The sequence below is a fragment of the Lissotriton helveticus genome, chromosome 10, assembly GCF_964261635.1.
Source record: "Lissotriton helveticus chromosome 10, aLisHel1.1, whole genome shotgun sequence".
NCBI lineage: Eukaryota > Metazoa > Chordata > Amphibia > Caudata > Salamandridae > Lissotriton > Lissotriton helveticus.
In genome coordinates, this window is record NC_136071.1 from 869,541,088 (window position 1) to 869,564,443 (window position 23,356).

The window sequence follows — 23,356 nt, forward strand, 5'->3', positions numbered from 1 at the left end:
TCCTCTGTCCACAGTTCTGTGTGAGAACAGAAAACCTGCGACAGGGGCACCCCCGACCCTTGCTGGAGCTTCATCACACTTGCGATACAACTCCAGCAATGCATTCGCCGAGGTTCCAATCCTCTGTCCACAGTTCTGTGTGAGAACAGAAACCCTGCGACAGGGGCACCCCCGACCCTTGCTGGAGCTTCATCACACTTGCGATACAACTCCAGCAATGCGCCACCTTTACGGCACAGATACATCACGCATCTGTGCTGTTTTTGCCCCATGATGCGCCGCATTGTAAATGCAGCACACCATAGGTGACGGAACAGCGGCACAGAATGACTAACACATCCCTGGTGATGCGCCAGTCATCATAAATGTATCCCTATGCTTCTTATCTTGTTAGAGATGAACCGCCATATGTATCATCAAAGTTTTTTGCATTTCCTAAATAGCGAACTTTAAGGAATAAATAGCGATTCTTTACCATTCCTAGTTTGCGATGAGCTATTTGCTAATTAGCCGAATGTAGCCCAATGAAGCCCAATGTAGCCCAATGTAGCCCAAAGATGGCCGCCAGACACACAAAAAAACAAATGTAGCCCAAATATCAGCCAGATGTAGCCCAACTATAGCCCAGTGACAGAATGACCAATCAGCTTCGCAAACCTCCGTTACGCGAAGCGGAGCGCTGTTACAGATATATATCTTTTTTTGAACGTTAATTTCTCAAAATCCACTGGAGCACATATATTGAGACCTAGCAAAGGCACATCGGGCTACCAGTCCCTAATATTTTGCCAAGTTTCGTGCAAATCCATTCAGCCGTTCGATTATTATTATTATTATTTTTTTTTGCCCCGCGGGGCCCTTTTAAAACCTCCACATCAAACCTAGGGGGTCAGCGAGGATCTACTATGCCCCCTTATAGTTATTTCCCCCTTTGTTTTGACCTCCTCTTGTCTCTCGATCCTACCGAGAGACAAGATGGCGGCCGCTACGGACTGTTTGGAATGTTGACAGACGCCGGAGAACCAATCAGCTTCGCTTCACAAAGCTCCGTTGCGCGAAAAGTCCGCGAACCAGAGCGCTGCCCGGTCCGCTGTTACAGATATATATCTTTTTTTAAACGTTAATTTCTCAAAATCCACTGGAGCACATATATTGAGACCTACAAAAGGCACATCGGGCTACCAGTCCCTACAATTTTGCCAAGTTTCGTGCAAATCCATTCAGCCGTTCGGGCTAAAAGTGAGGCCAACCGCCCTATGGAAATTAACATGGGAAAAACGCGTTTTGGGACCCCCCTTTTTTCTCGGCCCCCCCTTGACGAACCCCCCCAAAATTTTCAGGGGCTGCTCAGAAACAAAATGTGCCATTTTCCTGAAAATTTCAGCCAATTCCGTCCACAAACGCCAAAGTTATTAGACATAGAATTTTCAAAAAACCCATAGAGAAAAAATCCTAACTATATATACCTACTGGCGACCGCCAGTAGGTAATATATATATATATATATATATATATATATATATATATATAATACATATTTAAATATCGAACCAAACCACATTCACTGGATGATGTCATCAGTCATGTTATCAGTGATATCATTTGAGATGTCATCAGTGATATCATCAGTGATGTCACTGATCATGTCATGAATGATGAAATATGTGACATCATCAGCAGTGGATTGCGGGCGGATTGCGGGCGCGCGAGTTAGTAGTACAACTAACTATAACGGCGGAGTTTCAATGGTTTTATATGAGTGAAATGTGTAGCTAACTATAACACCCCTTAAACCTATGGTTTTTTCAGTGAATTTCTAAGGTTTTTTAAATGCTAACTTGTCTGAAACCTATGGTTTTTCAGTGAATATATATATATATATATATATTCAAAACCTTGCTGCGATTTTAGTCATTTTTCAATTGGAATATATTTATTTATATATTTATATATTTACTCTATGGTTCATATACCCTATGTATTTTTGCACATTGAGATCTAAGGAAATGTTAATATAGATGCTCAACATTATTTAACTGTTTACATATTGCGATGTTTGCACTTTGTTAAAGCATAGTTTTGCACAAAGCTGTCTCTTAATGGCACCTTTTGCGCGTTTTTTTGCACACCAGAAATTGGTGCAATTTTTGTACATCTGGTCGATTTGCTTACTTTGCACAGGTATTAACTAATATGGAGTATAACTTAGTTTTTGAATAATAGTTTTTATGGCTAAATGCATTTTACGCTGCTATATGAAAAGGTCTTAACCCCTTTTTTTAAATATACATTGTTTTAACATTTTTCAATGTATATACTTTTGCCTTCCTTCGTGCACATCAGAATTTTATTAATGTTGATTTTCATTCTGTATCTGCACCATGCACTTTAAATTGTTTGGAAGAGGTACTCAATATGTTTTATCCTGAGTAGTGTGTCCTCACTTTCCATTTGCACGTGGTGGAAATGCAAGTAGAGAGAAAAAAATGCCTTTATTTAAAAAAAATTGTGAAGCAAATACTATTTAAGTGAGAGCCATTTCATTTACTGACTGTCTGTGAGCAAGGGCGAATGCCCGAAACGCGTCAGATTTTGGAAACCCTACCTAAATAAACTTTGTGCCTAAAGGAACGTTGGACTTGTGTGGTGTCTCTGTCGTGGCAATCGGCGTGTTGAGAAACTGCAGCTGTTTGATTGAATTTCGGAAGGTGATTGCTTCTGAGGCAAGTCCACTCCCTACTAGCCGGCTGCTGTGTGCAATCAACTTCTTTCATATCCTGTTGAAAGGAATTTTTCAACGGCAGCCCCCGTATTGTAGCAGGAACACCGAACTCGAACCGAGGGACTAAAGGATCAGCGCTTTTCTCAGCATCGGATAGCGTTTTACCTACAAAGAAACAGTCCCGTCGGTGAGTTTACTGAATGCGATTACATACGGTGGGGAGGAGTGTACGGCACTAATGGTCAGACCCTGGGAGCATAATTTAGCTTGGGTCTGTTACCGTGTTCTACTTTATCTATTTTTAAGGTATTGGGAGTTTCCTAAAATATGTCAGCAGAAATTGTACGGGGTAGAGAAGCGGCGGCTGCTGCTCTTTATTCCAATCTACCGAAAGTATTTTCGGGCTCGGGAGCGAGCAATATTTCTCAACAAAATCTACAAGAAAACACAAACGAAATACAAATCAAAACTGCCCTGAAACGCCTGGAAAAATTCATGTATCAGGAAATGTCGAAGTGGTGGGAACATAAATCACTAACTATGTATTTAGAGGAAAATCAGGTCCCACGAGGGCTCCATATTTTATTAGCGCCCAGCTACAAAAATCCCAACCCCGACATGTTGAAGGAATGGGGCCATGCAAACCTGGAGTCTTCAGCAACACTAATGAAAATTCTTGTCAAATACGCTGTTATTGACAGAGAGTTGCTAATGGAAGAAATAAATGAAATTAATGGGCTACTTGCGACATTTGAACCAAATGAACTCATAACTAGAACAAGAAAGGAAATTTATGAAAAATTAGCCAAACAAGAAGAAAAAATAAAAGCGCGAAAATTGTATAAATTTGAGAGAGATAAGGAGGATTATGCTCAGGGTCGCATTTACACTTTCGCACGCAAGTTTGACCAGGCTAAGAAAACCAAATTTGCGCAACAAGCTAAACTGACTAAAGAGGCAAATCAGGGAGATGTTTCCATCGCCACTACTATGGCTATTTCATCAGAAACAAATGTCGCAGTGAGTGATAATGAAACACTAACTAGTGGCCCATCTTCAGATGAGGAAGGTTGCAGCACATGGGATCCTAATTCGCGAATTCTGAATCTGGGAGAGGTTTATTTTTTAGTCTCGGACCGATTGCAAACTTTAAGGCCTCGGACTCGACAACAACCAAGGGCGCAACAGCAGCAAAAAGAGCAAGATGCAACAAAAGGAGGAGGGAACGCCGCAAAAGGCGCAAAACCGCCCAAAAAACAAAAGAATCAATACTGGCACAAAAAGAAATAGATGACAATGCCATAATCAATCTTTCATCAGTGACACTTACCGAGGCAGAAAAACAACTACTAAGCCTTGGTTTGAACTTCTGCCCAGTTTCTGACTTCAACTACTCCAAGACTCAAGTGGATGTCTTTTGTTACATCAGAAAGCTCAAACTTAAAAAATTCTTTAGTATCAAAGAATGTTCCAATGAAAAGGAACCACCTGAAAACATGACTGCTGTAAATAAGTCTCTTATACTACCTGCCAAAGAAACCAAAACTTTCCTCACAATGCATCAACTTGCAACCAATACCGTATTAAATACGGATATAGTCACAACCCAGGAGGAACTTAGGGCAGCATCATTGGATCAAGTGGGTGCAAACATCAGCCCATTCAAACCTAAGTCCAAATTTCTTCCTACTATGCCTAGAGACTCAGTGGATATCTTCCAGGATGTGGTGGTTGAGGACCTTAAACAACTACACCACAAGGTAAAACACAAAAAATGATTCAAGAGTACAAAAGAATTGGAATACTTATCATTGACCAGAAAACTAAGTCAGGATTACAAAATTGTTGTTACTACTGCGGACAAGGGGGGCAATGTAGTAATCTGGCCACAAGATGCCTACATTGAGGAGGCCAACAAACAATTAAGTGACTCTGCATGTTATTCTCGTACCAACATTAAACAATACAACGATGCGAGAGAGGTGCTCAAAAAATTGTTACACAAATGGAAAAGAGAGGGCATGATCTCTAAACAAGAGTTTGAGTTTCTACATGTAGAGTGTCCAGTTTTGCCAAAGTTATACCTTTTACCAAAGGTTCACAAACAGGTTGTCCCAGTTCCCGGCCGACCCATAATTTCGGCAATTGCAGGAGTAGCGGAACATATTACAGAATATATAGACTACTTCCTGCAAGATCTGGTCAAGAACTTGCCCACATACATCAGAGACACTGGAGATTTTATCAGGAAAATACAGGGCATTCAATGGAGTGACGATATGCTTTTAATAACTTTAGATATCGAATCGCTCTATACGAGCATTTTACATACTGCTGGTTTAAATGCTTTAGAACATTTCCTGGGTAAAAGACCCATCAAGTTTTATTTTATTTGTTTTGGTACTCTACTGAGGACCACAAATGTTATACGATAAAATACAGTAACAAGTACTTTTTGGATATTTCATATTAATACAAGACTAAAAAAGGTTTTAAAAATTTGTAAAAATTATAACAGACTAATTCATTAGGGGGAAATTTGCATACAGTGATCAAGTCCTTTACGGTAGTGATACGGCAATTAATGTATATAGGATACAGATGTTTTATCCTAGCTGCCACTACTTTTGGATTAGGGCATGTGAATAAAAGATGTTCTACATCCTGTTCCCCTCCATGGCAGAGGTTACATAGTGAAGTTCCATTTGGATACCAACTTGATGTTAAAGATAGTACTGGTAAAATGCCGAGCCGCAACAGGGTGATTGATCTCCTAGCGCCATGCGAGAGATTATAGTCTATGTATTGTTGTACTTGCTTAGGTGCAATTGTTTCCGCAAAGCTTTTATACAAAGTCAATTTGGCGCAGTGTGAAAAATCAAGATCATAACTGAGTCTGGGAGTAAAACATTTTTAAAAAAGTTTCAGTTGTGATGGAGTCCACGTGAGCAACAAGTTAGCATTTATCTCAGCCAGATTAAATGCAGTGGACATATTTCTGGAGAATACTTGTTTCGGTGCATCACAGTCGAAGGTCTCGGTTTTAAGTAGAGAACGAAGAGTTCCATCCTTTGCGTGCAACAAGTTGTATGCCCATCTGATGACGTTTGCGATGGCTCTTGAATAGGAACTCGTGATTGAGAATTCGAGGCGGAGAGCTTGCACCGGGGTGGATTGTGATACCTTCAGCATTTTCCTCAGTATCTTCCCTTCTTTTTGGTCCAGGAATGACCACTGTTTTATTGGAATATATTACAGAGCAAATGATAAAACCAGAGGTATCTTTGTGCTATATACTTTAAGAAGGGATGAGAAATGACGGTTTCCTGAGGCCGCATATAATCTTTGAAGGCCTCCGGCGTGCACCTCGGATTTCCTGGTCAGGTTATTAATCTGTGAATTGTTTTTTAGGGTCTTTGTGAAAATCCTACCCAAGTAGGTGTATTCCTCAGTCTCTTCTATTTTCCCACTGCCGAGTCTCCAACAATATTTTGTGCTTCTTTTTCTTCCTGAGAAGGAAACTATTTTAGTCTTAGTGAGATTCGGGATTAAGAAATTTTCCTGGGTATATTTGTTCAAAGTGTCTAGAAGGCTTTGCAGACCAAAGGGCGTGAGATCTAGCATTGCAATGTCATCTGCGTATAAGAGGGCATGAACTTTGTGGGCTGCAATTTTTGGAGGGAGACTTGGTGCTTGTTGCAGGTGCTGAGGCAAATCACTAAGATATAGTGAGAATAACAGGGGGGCTAGGAGACACCCCTGCTTAAGTCCATTTGCTGTTGAAATTACGTGGGTCAGGCCCTTTTCACATCCCATTTGCACTTGACATCACGTGCATGAGTGTAGTGTGATTATGATTTGTAATAGTTGTTCTGGGATTCTTAACTTCCTCAGGTTTTTCCAGAGAGATGGTCTGTCTACTCGGTCAAATGCAGTTGAGAAATCAATAAATGCTGCATGTACCGGCTGGGATTTTCCTACAACATATTTATCAAGAATTGTTTGTAGTGTTACAATGTTATCAGTAACCGAGTGTTTTGATCTAAAGCCGGCCTGATATAGGGGGATTAAGTCCTGAGAAAATGCCCAATTTTTGAGCTGGTCCAGTACTTCGGCAGCAAAGATTTTCCCCGTGGTATCAAGTAGTGCTATTTGGCGATAGTTACCGGCCTGATGTCTTGATCCTTTTTTGAAAATCGGTATTATGATGCTCCCCTTCCAGGATTTTGGCACTAATCCTGTTTTAAAGATGTAATTAAAAAAAGGGAGAGAGCATCTTACTCCAACCCTTGGGATCTGCCTGTAGGACCTTGATTGGTATTTGGTCTGGGCCGGATGCTCCTGTAGATCTTGCCTTTCGGATGTGCATTTCTATTGAAAACGGAGAGGCGGTTCCAATCGGATCTCTGTTTCCTCCGCTTTTATTCCCAGTGTTGTCAGCCTCTTCATTAACCATATTTGCTCTGTACAAATCAGTCAGGTAGTTTTCCCACTCTTGGGGTGGGACTGGGATGGCTTGCAGGGACTTTTTTGTACCGGTATCCTTTGCGATTATTGACCAGTAGGATCGTTGGTTTCGCTGTTTTGCCGCAATTTGTAGGTCGACCCAGTTTTTGTCCTGCTTTATTCTCTTTAAGCGACGCTTTTCTCGCTTGAGTTGATTTTTCAATTTGTTAATTTCTGCCTGTCTTAAGATTGAACGATCCACGTATTGTGCTCTAATGAGTTTATTTAATCTTTTTGCAATTGATAGATTTTTATTTTTATTTATATTCTTTACTGGAGCAGATTGTTGCAATTTATTTTGAAGGGCTTGGTTTAATTTCTCGATAATGATTTCAAAGTTTGTTATTGGATCTGTGGAATAATCTATGGATAGAAGATGGTTTGTGTCGATTAGGTCGGTTATTTTATGTAACGTGGTTGAGTTCCAATAGATCCGCCTTTGTTTTATATTCGTCTCTATTGTGCTATGTTTGAACATAATATGCATGGGTGAGCAGGTTCTTATTTTCCTTTGCGTGTTTAAAAGCAGGATTGCGCGGTCGCTCTCTTCAGTGAAATAAATAAATAAATGTGAAACAGACTCCAACGACTCCAAGCTGCAAATCATATAATCTAGGATTGAAAGAGCTTTGTTTCCCCGTCTTGTGTGGGATGCGGGGATATCTCCTTCCACGTTCCCGTTCAAGATGATTCCATTTAATATTGGGAGTGATGCTAGTAACATTTTCCCCCTTTTGTCAGCCCTGCTTCTGATCGGGAATGTCGGCACCGGGATTTCAAGAGCTTCATCTTTGTACCAGTTCGCCCAGTTGGAGATTTCGGCGTTTGATATTTTACCGTTAAAATCTCCCATGATCAGGTATGGCAAGTAAGATTGAGGTTCGATTATTTGTTGAATGGCGTCGAAGGTTTCCTCAAATTGGACATCATTCTTTGATCCAGGAGGAACATATACATTGAAAAGTAATAGACCCTTTTGTGGGTCTAAGGGGAGAGTCTCCAACCTGATCTTAATACACTGGAATTGCTTAGATTTTGTGTCGACAATCTCTTGAGCCCAGAGATACTCTTCCCTTAGTAGGATAGCTATCCCTCCCTTGGCATGGCCCCGTTTGGGTTCCTGCGCGGGGGTATCATAAACAAAATATCCGTCCTGGTTAAAGGATTTTGTTGACCAGGTTTTCTGTAATGCCAATATGTCCGGCCGATTTTTAGTAGCTTCCTTCATTTTGTCTGTTGTTTTTCCTGCCATATTCCATGATGTTGTCGAGAGGCCATTGCTAAACAGTTTGAGTTGTACACTTCGCGTTTTTCCTACCGTTTAGTGACTCAGAGATCCATAGCCATGACTGGAGCGTTTCTTCTGCTTCCTTTGCTTCTGCATCATGGCTCCAAACCTCTCTTTCTCCATTCTTTAATAAAATCTTTAGTTTTTGATTTGAATTAGAGTTTGAATTTGTTTCTAGATCTTCTGTGCCATAGGTAGTTTTATTTTGAATATTAGGAATTTTCTATAAAGGTCCTTTAAACCTTTTTTTTGAGTTATTGTCTGTGGTTTCCTGTATTGAAATCAAATCGTAGCCATATTTGTGTAAGGTCTCCTGTTCTCTTAAGATGATCCCTGGTAGCACCGGTGACCAAAATACTACCACCGCTGTTTTGATATTTTCTTTATCAGGGAATATTACTAAATCGATTTCTTTTCTTGTTAAAGTTTGTAACGGAGTAATACGTTTGAGGAGGTTAACAATTCTATCTCGATTTAGTGGGATGTTATCTGTGGGGAAAAGCTCTGTTATTTGTATGTGTTTTGATGTTATTTCCTCCCCAGTTTGGGCTTTGTTGTCATGGTCTGCTAGCCCTTTAGAGCACTCCCTCAGCCCTGTGGTTGTTGATTTAAGATGAAATACTTCGGCTCTTGGGTTTAAAATAGTGATTTGTTGGGGAGTTTTATTGTCAGCGTTTGCTAACACATTTCGTTTTGTTCCCTTTACGGGAGTCGGTATTTTCGAGCATTCTTCTTGCTCGTGCTGGAATGGAAGGGGGATTATTGCTTTCTGGAATTTGAGCCTGCGCGCTTTTTTCTTTTTAATTCTTCATTGCGGCTTTCCTCTTTTTTTCCCAACTCCTTCTTGGCTCTTCTTGATTTTTTGAGGATTACTCGCTTGTTCACCATTGAGGATAGTGTTAACCTTCTTTCCTTGATCAGTCGTCGATTTGGGCGTTATTGGTTTATTTTTAATTTTAGTAAAAATAGGGTATAGGTTGTGAGAGTTATTTGGGTCTTCTCTAAAGAGCTTCTTCAGAGAATATATAGTTGATTCCTGGTGGTTATTCCGAGTTCTCTTGTTTGAAATTCCTCCCGTTTGAGTACCGATTTCGCTCTTTCCCTGAGTTTGCAGCGTGTTGGTGGTATTGTTGTTTCTTATTGCCTCTTGAGTGTTTGCTGGCATTTCTTGTATTTTTGTTGACTCGGTGTGGTCTTTTTTCCTTTTTTCTTCTACTAGGAATTTTAATATTCCTATTTGGACATCAAGAGTTTGGTCTGAATTTCCAGAATGTGGCCTAAGAGTGAAAGAACAGACTCTAAAATTTCTTGCAAAGTAAAGAGTGACTTAGACACAGGAGTATTGTAATTGGTAAAGCTGGTAGATTTAAACATGTGGAGGTCTGGTGAATATTCGAGATCTACTTCTCGGTCCGGGGATTTTTGCAGTGTACTGGTAAGTATCTCATCTGGTCGAATATGCGGTTCAAGCTTCTTATCGACCTCCTTAACAATTATTTTTAGACATAAGTTGTTACAGTCAGTACTGCATTGAGTGTTTGACGGTCTCAAAATATTTAGGCCAGATAAGTCTGATTCCAAGGGGGATTCCTCTATATCTGATGGGTTGATTTTCTGTTCAGGATCAAATACAGAAATTGTTAGATTTTGATCACCTGATTCGTCTTGTGAAGCTCCCAGCTTATCTTCTCTGCCCTCCTTCAGTTCAGGTTTTATTCCTTCTTTTTGCAGTTGACTTTCTATTTGACCTTTGGTAGTGGATGTGGAAAAATAATTGGTTATTGCCGGGGTCCCTATTTTCCGTCCTCTTTTCACCGCCTTATTGGAGGACTTTCTGATTGCCTCTTCAGTTCCCATTCGTTTCATGAAGATGGTTCGCGACCTCAGTTTCTTAAAAGCCATTTCCTTATTCTGGGGCGGTAGTTATTCTGCCTTCCCGGGGGGGTGGTTGTTTAGGGCTACCCCTCTTGTTGTCAGGAGGAGAATGGGCTATAAGGGGGTGTTAGGATCCCTCAAGACGTGGGATGGATGGTTAGATGGGTACTCTTTTGAAGGAGTTGAGCTTTTTTATTTTTGGGGGGTCACTGGGACGGGGGAGTCACTGGGACGGGGGAAGGTAGTACTGACCGCTCAAGTCACCGCCACCCCTTTCCCCGAGACCCGCGTGCCGCTCTCACCGTCTACTGCTGGAGGTTTTCGTTCAGTTTGGCCGTCTCCTGCCTCAGAGTCCAACAATTCTTAGGGCTTTTCACTGGTACTTCAAGCCACTTTGATGCTGGCGTATTGCTGTGACATCGGAGAGTTGTTTCCAGTCTTATCCTTTTGATCCGGTCCGCTCCGCTTCAATCCGTTCAATCCTTTCCTCGATTTCCTCCTCTTCGCTGGTCGGCGGCTGGCCTTTAGCTGTGCAGGCCGTGTGCACTGCAGGGCCCAGCCGCCACTCTGCCCCCCACGCCATGGAGACCCGAGTGCTTAATCTCACCCTGGTCACTGGTGTACTTGGGGTGCCTGCTGCGTTTCGAGTAGCATTGCGGGGGCCCTAAGGCTGCCCAGCAGGCGAGGTTGCTCTCGATCACAGAGTTCCCTCAAGCCTCTCGCTCCGTTCCGCTCGTCTCCGCTCCGCTTTTTGGAGCCCCGACTGCTTGATCTCAGTCCTAGATGCCACTGCTGGTTTCGGGCTGGTTCCGCCGCTGGAACTGCCTGCTGGGCCGATGGGCAGGCAGGGGATCTGTCGGGCGTCGCTGCAGGTTGCGGGTTGGTTCCGCCGTTAGAACTACCTGCCACGCAGCGAGTCACGCTGCGGGGGTCCGGCGGGCCGGTGGGCAGGCGGGGGTTCTTTCGCCCGCTCCGCTTCTTTTGCCTGCTCCGCTCCTGCTCTGCTTCGCCCTGCTACGCTCTGGTCAGCGGCTCGTCTCTCTCGTTCTGCTCTCTGGCGCCACCTGCCGTATTGCCCATTAATTGTTATAATCATAACAAAATTATAATTGAACTTACTTCTTGGTGTTTGCATAACAACTTTTTCTTATTTGGCAATGATATGTTTGTTCAGACACGCGGCGTTGCAATGGGGGCCTGCTTCTCCCCTAGCTATGCGTGTTTACACGTTGGCTGGTGGGAGGAGTGGGTCCTCAGAGGTACGCTTGGTACTCTTTTCAATACACATGTCGCACTATGGGTGCGATTATATAGAAGATGTTTTTATTTTGTGGAGAGGCGACTCAGATAGTGCCAATAACTTCATCAGGTCCATAAATCAGAATGAGGTCAATCTCAAATTCACCTCTAATATCAACAGATATGAGGTTGAATTTTTGGACGTAAAATAATTTGTGCATGAAGGATATCTGGCAACCAAACTGCATAGGAAGGATACTGCTGGCAATAACACCCTACATGTCAGCAGTGCCCATCCTAAACATGTAATTGATAACATCCCGTTTGGTGAGTTACTCAGACTCAAGAAAATTTGTAGTACTGACACGGACCTCGCCAATTGCACTAATGACGCCCTGGATAGATTTAGACGTAGAGGCTACAAGGAGTCAGTTTTAAAGTTAGCAGTACAGAAAGTGAAGACTAGGAGTCGAGAGTCACTACTGGCACCTAGTGCTATCTCTCCCCCTAATACTATTCCTTCCAATGCTGAACTGGCTCCCAGGATGATAACCTCTTACAGTAAAGAGGCTAGACAAATCAGGTCCATTATTAAACAAGGGTGGCCTATCCTGAAAACAGATTTGGTTTTAGCTCCTAGGAGGGGCCCCTCTCTTAGGACCCAGATCTGTCATGACTTCCCAGAATTGGGCAAGAAGGAGGAATGGTTGAAATTCCGTCCGGGACACTACCAAATATTCCACTCCTTTTAGCCCGACCATGACCAACATAGTGGGATCTTTTAATTTCAAGACGGAATTTGCAGTCTATGTCCTGACGTGCACCTGTGGTTTGAGATACGTTGGTAGTACTCGACTGCAGGTGCATGTCAGGATTCTCCAGCACCTACGTGCCATCGTTAACAATGATGGCACGTATCCAGTGGCCAGGCACTTCAAGGCTATGCACAATAACAACTTGCAGTGCCTGACATATTATGTCATTGCCTCAGTCCCTAAGCTGCGTAGAGGAGGGGACAGAGATAAAATGTTGAGGAGGCTGGAATCACACTCTATCTTAGAATTAGATAGCAAATTCCCGAATGGGCTCAACACCACTGATGATCTTTATGTTTTTCTTTAAATTGACAATATTCACTTTTTAGTTCGGTCAGATTATATGAGATGAATTTCTGATTCCTGAATCTCTATGAACAAATTTGTTGTTATGTTTAATTTTGTTTTATGGTGATTGGATGCTTTATTTCTCCACAAACTTTATCATTTTCTATTTTGGAAATTCCTTAATTTTTTTAATTTTATCAGGACATAGACACAAACAGTATGCACATTTGGGCTTCTTCCGCTTATAATTATGTTGTGTATCAGGCCAACAGAAGTGTTTGTGAGCAAACAGCATTACAGTATTGCATTTATGCAGATATTCAAAACCTTACTGCGATTTTAGTCATTTTTCAATTGGAATATATTTATTTATATATTTATATACTTACTCTATGGTTCATATACCCTATGTATTTTTGCCCATTGAGATCTAAGGAAATGTTAATATAGATGCTCAACATTATTTAACTGTTTACATATTGCGATGTTTGCACTTTGTTAAAGCATAGTTTTGCACAAAGCTGTCTCTTAATGGCACCTTTTGCGCGATATTTTGCACACCAGAAATTGGTGCAATTTTTGTACATCTGGTCGATTTGCTTACTTTGCACAGGTATTAACTAATATGGAGTATAACTTAGTTTTTGAATAATAGTTTTTATGGTTAAATGCATTTTACGCTGCTATATGAAAAGGTCTTAACCCCTTTTTTTAAATATACATTGTTTTAAAAATGTTCAATGTATATACTTTTGCCTTACTTCGTGCACATCAGAATTTTATTAATGTTGATTTTCATTCTGTATCTGCACCATGCACTTTAAATTGTTTGGAAGAGGTACTCATTATGTTTTATCCTGAGTAGTGTGTCCTCACTTTCCATTTACACGTGGTGGAAATGCAAGTAGAGAGAAACAAATGCCTTTATTTAAAAAAAATTGTGAAACAAATACTATTTAAGTGAGAGCCATTTCATTTACTGACTGTCTGTGAGCAAGGGCGAATGCCCGAAACGCGTCAGATTTTGGAAACCCTACCTAAATAAACTTTGTGCCTAAAGGAACGTTGGACTTGCGTGGTGTCTCTGTCGTGGCAATCGGCGTGTTGAGAAACTGCAGCTGTTTGATATATATATATCCAACAAGTGCAATCACCCAGGCTCCGACCACAGCGACCCAGGAAATTACGCAGATCCAATAAGTATAAAGCACAGATTTTTTATTTAAAAGCTGAACCAAGCAATCTGACGCGTTTCGGGCATCCGCCCTTGCTCACAGACAGTCAGAGTTGGAAATGCTTGCGTTTTAAATAGTAACTGCCAAACAGTGAAAAAAGTGCATTTTTTTCTTTCTTTTTTTCATCATACACCTCGTGATAGTAGACAGCGAGGACAAACTACTTGTAATGAGTAGCCTAGTCTGTTTTCCAAACAATTTTAAATGGCAACAGTTAGACAAATTCATTTGACTGGTTTAAATCCACATTGTAAATTTTGACAAAAACGGAAACCCATGATTAAAAAGTTAAAGATGTAAAGATAACTTTTTTAACAGCTTAAAATGCAAATACCAAAAGGTTGTATATAAAAAATATATATATATATACACTCGTTAAGCCCACGCCAACATTTAAAGTTAATAGTGCAAAATAGCAGAATAAAGTGCAAAGTGCATCATTTAAAACTTAATAGCTGTTCTTATAACAGATGCATTTAAAAAAAACACCCACAGTAATACTGTTGGTTAAGTGCAAAATACGCTTGAATGTAAACAGTATAATGTTGCATCTATATTTATCAAAGTGCAAATCAGCGTAATATGTAAACATCCGACTGTAGCAGCATAATTATGAGGCATGGGCTCGTTGGTATAGTAGTCAAGGGAATGTTATTGTCAAAATGTGAACTGTTGCAAAAACATATTGATCAGGGAATACAGAAAAAAACTGTTGTCTATGTCCTCAAATAAGTGTACCCAAAAAATTAAATACTCATACATAAGTAATGAACCACCGTAAAGTAAAATGTACAGATAATACGTGCAATAACCCAACAAGGAGACAAAAGTATTCATCACATGGGGGAGGGCGGCAACCAAAAGAACCCCACCACCCAAGGCAATACAGAACGAGGGAGAAAGCAAGGCTTAATTTATAGAAACACATGTAGGTCCTCCGTGTTATTAAGGCCATTAGGGGATCTGCTGTCTAGCTCAAGAATGAAGTGAGACTCCATTCTTCTCAGCAATCTGACCCTATCTCCGCCTCTTCTGGGTTTGTCAATTGCAGAGATAACAAAATAAGATAGGCACTCCAGATTGTTGTTGTGTATTGCCTTGAAGTGCCTAGCTACAGGGTAGGCTGGATCGTTGTTGACGATAGCACGCAGATGCTGGAGGATCCTAACGTGTACCGGTTGTCGTGTACTGACGACATACCTGAGTGCACATGTGCAAGTTAAAACGTAAATGGCAAATTCAGTTTTACAGTTATATTGACCCTTGATTTGGATTGGGTCTGGACTGAACGGCGTGCTGTATTGCTGCGTGCTTTTGCCAAATTTACAAGCCCTGCAAGAGGTGCAGCGTATGAAACCTGATCTTATTTTCATCCATTCCTGCTTTTTTCTAAGTTCAGGAAATTCATGGCAGATGTGGGACTTGAGTGAGGGACCTTTCCTAAAGGTAACAATAGGGACTTGCGCTAGTTCAGGTTTTAGTACAGGGTCTGTAGCAAGAACAGGCCATCTATTAGACAAAATGGATTTAATTTGCCTGGCCTGTTTGCTGTATGGCGTGAGGAACCTGGGGTTCGTTATATCTCCATCTGAAGTGCAAGATGTAACAGCACTGCTATTAGTCTCAAGCAAAGAAGCACGAGATCTAGTTTTGGTTTTTAGCATTGCAGTTTTAAGCACTGATTCACGATAGCCCCTAGCGCGAAATCTAGTCAGGGCTTCATTAGTGCAAGATTCCAAATCAGAGTCTGTACTACAGATTCTCTTAATCCTTAAGAGTTCACCTAGAGGAATATTGTCTACCACATGGCGCGGATGTGCACTGCTAGCGTGCAAAATGCTGTTGCCCGCAGTACTTTTCCGATGAAGCTTAGTGGTGAGCTGGCCATTGCGGATAAGGATTTTAACATCCAAAAATTCTGCCTCACAATCGCTGATGGAACTAGTGAAATTAAGGTTCACATTATTAACATTGATGGAATCAATGAACCGTTGTGCACTGTTCCTGTCGCCCTGCCATAACAAAAAAACGTCATCAATATAACGAAGCCAAAGCAAAACATGATCAGAAAAGATTTGGGCGTGTTGCCGCCTGAGGACCTGCTCCTCCCACCAGCCCACGTGCAAGCACGCGTAGCTGGGAGAGAAACAGGCCCCCATTGCGACCCCACGCTTCTGCAAATACAACTCGCTCCCAAAAAGAAAGAAATTGTTATTCAGGCACCATGTTGTAAGCTCAATCAGTACTTTGTTATGCTGGTAACAATTAATAGGCCTTTTTCCTAGGAAAAAACCAAGTGCTTCTATACCACATACATGCTCTATGCTCGTATAGAGCGATTCTATGTCCAAAGTAATCATGAGCATTCCATCACTCCACTGGATGTTTTGGATTTTGGACAGAAAATCGCCTGTGTCTCTTACATACGTGGGTAGTTCTTGGACCAGACTTTGCAGGAAATAATCGATGTACTCTGTGACATGTTCAGCCACTCCTGCAATGGCCGAAATGATTGGTCTGCCAGGCACTGGTCTTGATAGTTTATGTATCTTAGGGAGTAAGTAGAGTTTAGGCAAAACAGGGTACTCGACATGGAGGAATTCAAATTCTTGCAAGGAAATCATGCCTTCCCTTTTATATTTGAAAAGCAATTTTTTGAGTGATTCCTTGGAAGATTCAAAGTGTCTCATGGTGGTAATGGAATAGCAAGTACCATCACTGAGCTGCCGCTTTGCTTCCTTTATGTATTCCTCCTGGGGCCAGATGACCACATTGCCCCCCTTGTCGGCCGTGGTTACTATGATGTTGTGATCATTACTTAACTTTTTAACCAAAGCATGATATGCAGTTTCCTGTTTGCTTCTGTATCGCTTTTTATGCTTAATCTGATGATGTAACCGCTTCAGGTCTTCAACCACCACGTCCTGAAAAACATCAATGGAGTCTCTGGGCATGGTAGGATTAAATTTGGACGTTTGTTTGAAAGGACTGGTATTGGCTCCAATTTGGGGAATGTCAGCTGCCCTCAACTCATCCTGTGTGGATGTAAGATCGTTGGTGAGTGCATCATTGCCCATTAAATTCAATACTGTAAGTGCTGTTCGAGTATCACTGGCCGGAAGCATAGGCACAATTGAAAGAGCATTGGTGTTTGCTCCGATTCCTTGCGGTGTCTTGTTGCTCAGACCTTCCTTTATTGCAAAGAATTTTTTGAGCTTCCATTTTCTTATATACATGTAAACATCTATGCGGGTTTTGGCATAGTTAAAATCAGTAACTGGACATATATGGTATATGGTATATATATATATTACCTACTGGCAGTTGCCAGTAGGTATATATAGTTAGGATTTTTTTGAATAGGGATTTCTGAAAATTCTATGTTGAATAACTTTGGCGTTGATGGACGGAATTGGCTGAAATTTTCAGGAAAATGGCACATTCTGTTTCTGAGCGTCCCCTGAAAGTGTGGGGGGGTTTCGTCAAGCGGGGGCCGAGAAAAAAGGGGGTCCCAAAACGTGTTTTTAACATTGAGTTTTCCATAGGGCGGTTGGACTCACTTTTAGCTCGAACGGCTGAATGGATTTCCACAAAACTTGGCAAAATTGTAGGGACTGGTAGCCCGATGTGCCTTTGCTATGTCTCATGATATATGCTCCAGTGGTTTTTACGAAAATTAACTTTGAAAAATAAATATTGGGCTACATTGGGCTATATATATGTTAGAGCCCAAATGTAGCCCAATGTAGCCCAATGTAGCCCAATGTAGCCCAATGTAGCCCAAAGATGGCCAAAGATGGCCACCAGAGACAAAAAAAAACAAATGTAGCCCAAATATCAGCCAGATGTAGCCCAACTATAGCCCAGTGACAGAATGTCCCAGAGTGTTCTAAAGAACAACTAGAGCGCTAACAGTCTTACTTATGACAAAAGTATGGCACACCTGAAGTCATCTTGATTGGAATAAAGTGTTAACACTCAAAACATTTAATTTGCAAAGGAACAAAATGAGGGGGTTCATTTTGCCATAGAAATTATGATTAGTGCTGAAGAAAGAAAAATTAGGGCACATTTTGAGTGACTTCTCAAATCCTCTTATATTTCATTAAAACAATTCTGATATGCAGTCTCCCAAGATGGCCACCAGAGACAAAAGAGCCCAAATGTAGCCCAAATATCAGCCAGATGTAGCCCAACTATAGCCCAATGACAGAATGTCCCAGAGTGTTCTAAAGAACAACTAGAACGCTAACAGTCTTACTTATGACAAAAGTATGGCACACCTGAAGTCATCTTGATTGGAATAAAGTGGTAACACTTAATACATTTAATTTGAAAAGGAACAAAATGAGGGGTTTCATTTTGCCATAGAAATGTTATATATATATATATATATATATATATATATATATATATATATTACCTACTGGCGGTCGCCAGTAGGTATATATAGTTAGGATTTTTTTGAATAGGGATTTCTGAAAATTCTATGTTGAATAACTTTGGCGTTGATGGACGGAATTGGCTGAAATTTTCAGGAAAATGGCACATTTTATTTCTGAGCGTCCCCTGAAAGTTTGGGGGGGTTCGTCAAGCGGGGGTTGAGAAAAAAGGGGGGTCCCAAAACGTGTTTTTAACATTGAGTTTTCCATAGGGCGGTTGGACTCACTTTTAGCTCGAACGGCTGAATGGATTTCTATGAAACTTGGCAAAATTGTAGAGACTGTTTGCCCGATGTGCCTTTGCTAGGTCTCAAGATATGTGCTCCAGTGGATTTTGAGAAATTAACGTTCAAAAAAAAATATATATCTGTGACAGCGTCCCGGTTAGCGCCCCGGTTCGCGTACCAGACGCGTAACGGAACTTCGCGAGGAGAAGCGGATTGGCTCTCCGGTGACTGTCAACATTCTAAACAGTCCAGAGCGGCCGCCATCTTGTCTCTCGGTAGGATCGAGAGACAAGAGGTGGAAATAAACGAAGGGGGAAATTAATGAAAGGGGGCAAGGTAGACCCCTCCTGACCCCCTAGGATTGATGTGGGGGCTATTAAAGGGCGCCGCGGGGCAAAAAAATTAAATAATTTTTTTTTTGATTTTTCGCGGTGGAAGCGCTACCCGGTACGCGAACCGGGTAGCTCACCGGTAGCGTAACGGGAGTCCGCCATCTTGTGTTTCGGACGAATTTAGTCACAAGATGGAGGATAAACAATGTTGGGAATGGGTATAAGGGGGCACGGGAGACATATCCTGACCCCCTAGGTTTTCTGAGGGTGGCTGAGGAGGCCCATATATGTAAAAAAACAAAACCTTTTTTTTTTCAAATTTTCGCACGGTTAGCGCCCGGTCCGCGCACCGGGTAGCGTTCCGGAAAGCGTAACAAGGGGAAAACCTAGGGAAATATTAAAATAATATTTTAGAGTGCTTTGAGGTAGGGTAGCTCTGAATAGAGCTGTTGTGTTGTGTGGGTGATGTAAGTACCAACATGTAGGAACCAATGAAGAGTCTAAAATTCAATGTACACCGTCTCTTCTGTAGATATTTTGTATGTTCTAATATGGGTTATTTAAATGTAAATGTGTGGAAAAGCACTTCATGCTTTAAAGCAATTGTATTTTTGAACTGATTGTTCTTTCCTCTTAGTCCTCCTCTTTGGTTTTTTTTCCCCACACTCTTCTTCAGCATGATAGTTGATAAATTCGTTCCCTCAAAAAATTTATATACATAAAAAAATTATATTAAATACATATAAAATATATTTTTCCTTTAAAAGAAGAATACATTTTACAGCTTTTGATATTTGCTATTAAAAAACCATTGAAATTCACTGAAAAAACCATAGGTTATAGACCATATATAGTTAGGAATTAGCATTTACAAAACCTTATTTTACTCACACAAAACCATTGAAATTCGCATATATAGTTAGTTGCACTAACTATATATCGCGCACCCGCAATACACTGCTGATCATGTCACATATTACATCATTCATGACATGGTCAGTGACATCACTGATGACATCACTGATGACATCTCAAATGACATCACTGATGACATCACTGATGACATCTCAAATGACATCACTGATGACATCACTGATGACATCTCAAATGACATCACTGATGACATCGCTGATGACATCACTGATGACACCACTGATGACATCTCAAATGACATCACTGATGACATCACTGATGACATCACTGATGACATCTCAAATGACATCACTGATGACATCACTGATGACATCTCATTTGACATTACTGATCACATCACTGATGACATCATTCATGTGATAATACGATGAACCTCTTCAGACTCTAATATAACCTTAGATACACTCAGTGTAAACAGACACTCACAGACTGTCACTCATCCATGGAGTTACTCACACACCTAGTCAGTCATGCAAAGAATCAATCACACCTCCATTTCCTCAACTATATAGTTATACACACCTTACTTATTCAAACATATACTAACACATATTTACTCTCTTATACAATCCCTGATACAAGTTCACAATGATCCATACAGCCACTCACACATTCACTGGCTCTTATGCACAGTTATTTATATATGTCAACTCTCACATGTACTGTGTTTTACATATGTACTTACTTTGACATGTAGCACTGAGATATCCATTCACTCACCAATACACTCATGCACACAGTCAACCGCCCATACAGCTGTTTCCACATGCACTTTTGAACCCATACATCTAGTGAATCAACTGCTCACACATCTATGCACAGAGTCATACACCTCCCAGCCACCCACACACACACTCAGTCTCCCATACAAATACTTGGGCAACCAATCAATAACCCATATAGTTACTCATATAGCTACTGATCAACACATGCAGCAGTTTACAGAACAACAGACATAATGATGCACAAATTAAGACAGTGTAGTCACTAACCCATGCACTCAGTGAGACACATTTAATCACTCACTCATACAGTCAGTCATGCACCTACTAAATCCTTCATCCAGACACTTATACATCCACTCATTCTTCAATATGTAAGACATATTTTAACTTTACAGAAACATACAGTCACTGGATGTTGTCATCAGTGATGTCATCAGTGATGTCATTTGAGATGTCATCAGTGATGTCATCAGTGATGTCACTGACCATGTCATGAATGATGTAATATGTGACATGATCAGCAGTGGATTGCGGGTGCGCGATATATAGTTAGTGCAACTAACTATATATGCGAATTTCAATGGTTTTGTGTGAGTAAAATAAGGTTTTGTAAATGCTAATTCCTAACTATATATGGTCTATAACCTATGTTTTTTTTCAGTGAATATATATATATATATATATATATATATATATATATATATATATATATATATATATATTATATATATATTATATATATATATATATATATATTGCTGCTACCCATCTGTGGAATAAAGACACTTTCATTTCTCATCATCCCTCATTGTGGTCTGTACCTGATTTCGTGTTTGCCTTTGGTTTCACGCACCTCAGGATTGTGGAGTTCGAGATATATATATATACACGTTTCTTTTTGCCCAGGCCTTCCCTGGTTAGCCCTCTCGGATGCTCTGTAGAGTCAGGTACTAGTTCTCAGCGCCAGGAAGCCGCTTGGCCACAGTGCTCTTTAGCAAGTCCCTTTTTCATTTTTCATTTCATATATATATATATATATATATATATATATAAAGGACCTGTAAACTTTGGTTTTTTCAGTGAATTTCTATGGTACTTTTTAATTCTATTTCCTAACCATAATGTCCCAGTAAAAAAACGAAATCTGTGAATTTCTAAGGTTTTTAAATGTCATTTCCTAACTGTAACCCTTGAGTGTGAGTGAGTGTATGAGTGTCTCACAGGGTGTATGAGTGTCTCACAGGGTGCATGAGTATCTAAGTGGGGCTATGTGTGGGTTTGTGAGTGCCCCCATGAGTGTGTCAGTCAGTCTGTGAGTGACGGCATGAGTGTCTGAGTGGGTCTAAGAGTAGCTGTCTGAGTTTCCGAAGAGGTTTGTGAGTGGGTGAGAGTATGAGTGATTCTATAAGTGGGTGCATGAGTGTCCGGATCTGTGCGTGGGTGTATGTGTCCATCACTGAGTGGGTGCTTGAGTATCTGAATGGGTCTGTAAGTAGCTGTGAGAGTGTGTGAGTTGTCCTGTAAGTGGACGCATGAGCACCTGAGTGGGCTCTGCTCACGGTCTGCATGATTTCTGAGTTTTTTCTCCTCACTTCAGACCTCTATTTTGCCTCTTTATGCACGTTGCTAGCCTTTATTTGGCCTCTTTCTGCTTGTTTCTGACCTCTATTTTGACTCTTTCTGCTTGTTTCTGACTGTTATTTTACCTCTGTCCGCTTGTTTTGAACCTATATTTTGCCTCTTACTACTCGATTCTGCTCACTATTTTGCCTGTTTCTGACCTTTATTTTGCCTCTTCCTCCTGGGGGAATCTCAAGGCCCTCATTGTCCCAGCTGGCTACCCACCTCCTGGCGGAGCAGGCATAGCTCTTGCATAAAGGGAGCTGCTGGAAATGCAGCTCCCTGTGCAGGAGAGGAATCTTTCATCTATTTCCCTTCCCACATGTATGTGGACAGGGAAAGAGGTGAAGACTTTGCTTCCAGTGGGCAGGAACACTTTTACAGCTCCCGCCTGCTGGAAGCAGAGTGTCTGATTTTGCTTGGCGAGAGATGTCAAAGCTCTCGCCAAGCAAAAGCAAACATCTATGTCCCAGGGCACCCAGATATACTGCAGGAGCCGAACCTTGGTGGTGGCGGTCCCCAGGGCCCTGGGAAGGTGATGGACCCCAGTGTGGCAAACGGTGCGGCAGGACATTGCATTAAACTTGGTCACCAGTTTAGATGAGAAACACAGAATTCCAGATGGTTTTCAGGAAGAGCATGCATACTGGCTGAGGTTTGTCAGGAGTCCACACATGAGGTTAGTGGTTATACTGCAGGCAGAGGCACACCCAACTGGACTAGAAGAGACAAGAATTGTATTGGTGGTCTATGTTTTTTAGTTGACGACAATCATTAGGGCATGGGTTTGCTTGCAGATAATATTCTGCCTTCCTGTGCATATCTGTACACGAAGATAAGTCTGTATGCATAAGGAAGGAAGCATAAGATTGGAAAAGAAAATGTTAGATAATCCAGAAGGGATAGTAAGCATTCATAGACATGGGGTTAACAACATGAAGAGTGAATCTGATGGACCTTGGGAAAATAGAGGGCATTTGTTAAGTTTACAAAACAATGTTAAGATGTGAATATTCATAAGCTGTTCAGGCTAGCTTTCCATAGTGGATAGGGGATCTGAGAAGGAGGCGCGATTAAGGCTCTGTACGTGGAATTGACAACCTAAAAAT

At 41.1% G+C, this 23,356-nt stretch overlaps 1 protein-coding gene across 1 annotated transcript in view; it reads right to left on the reverse strand.

Moving 5' to 3' along the window:
• DNAH11 (dynein axonemal heavy chain 11) overlaps window positions 1–23,356 on the reverse strand; it is a 3,642,058-nt gene that overhangs the window by 2,933,195 nt on the left and 685,507 nt on the right. The gene's annotated exons all lie outside the window — the stretch shown is intronic.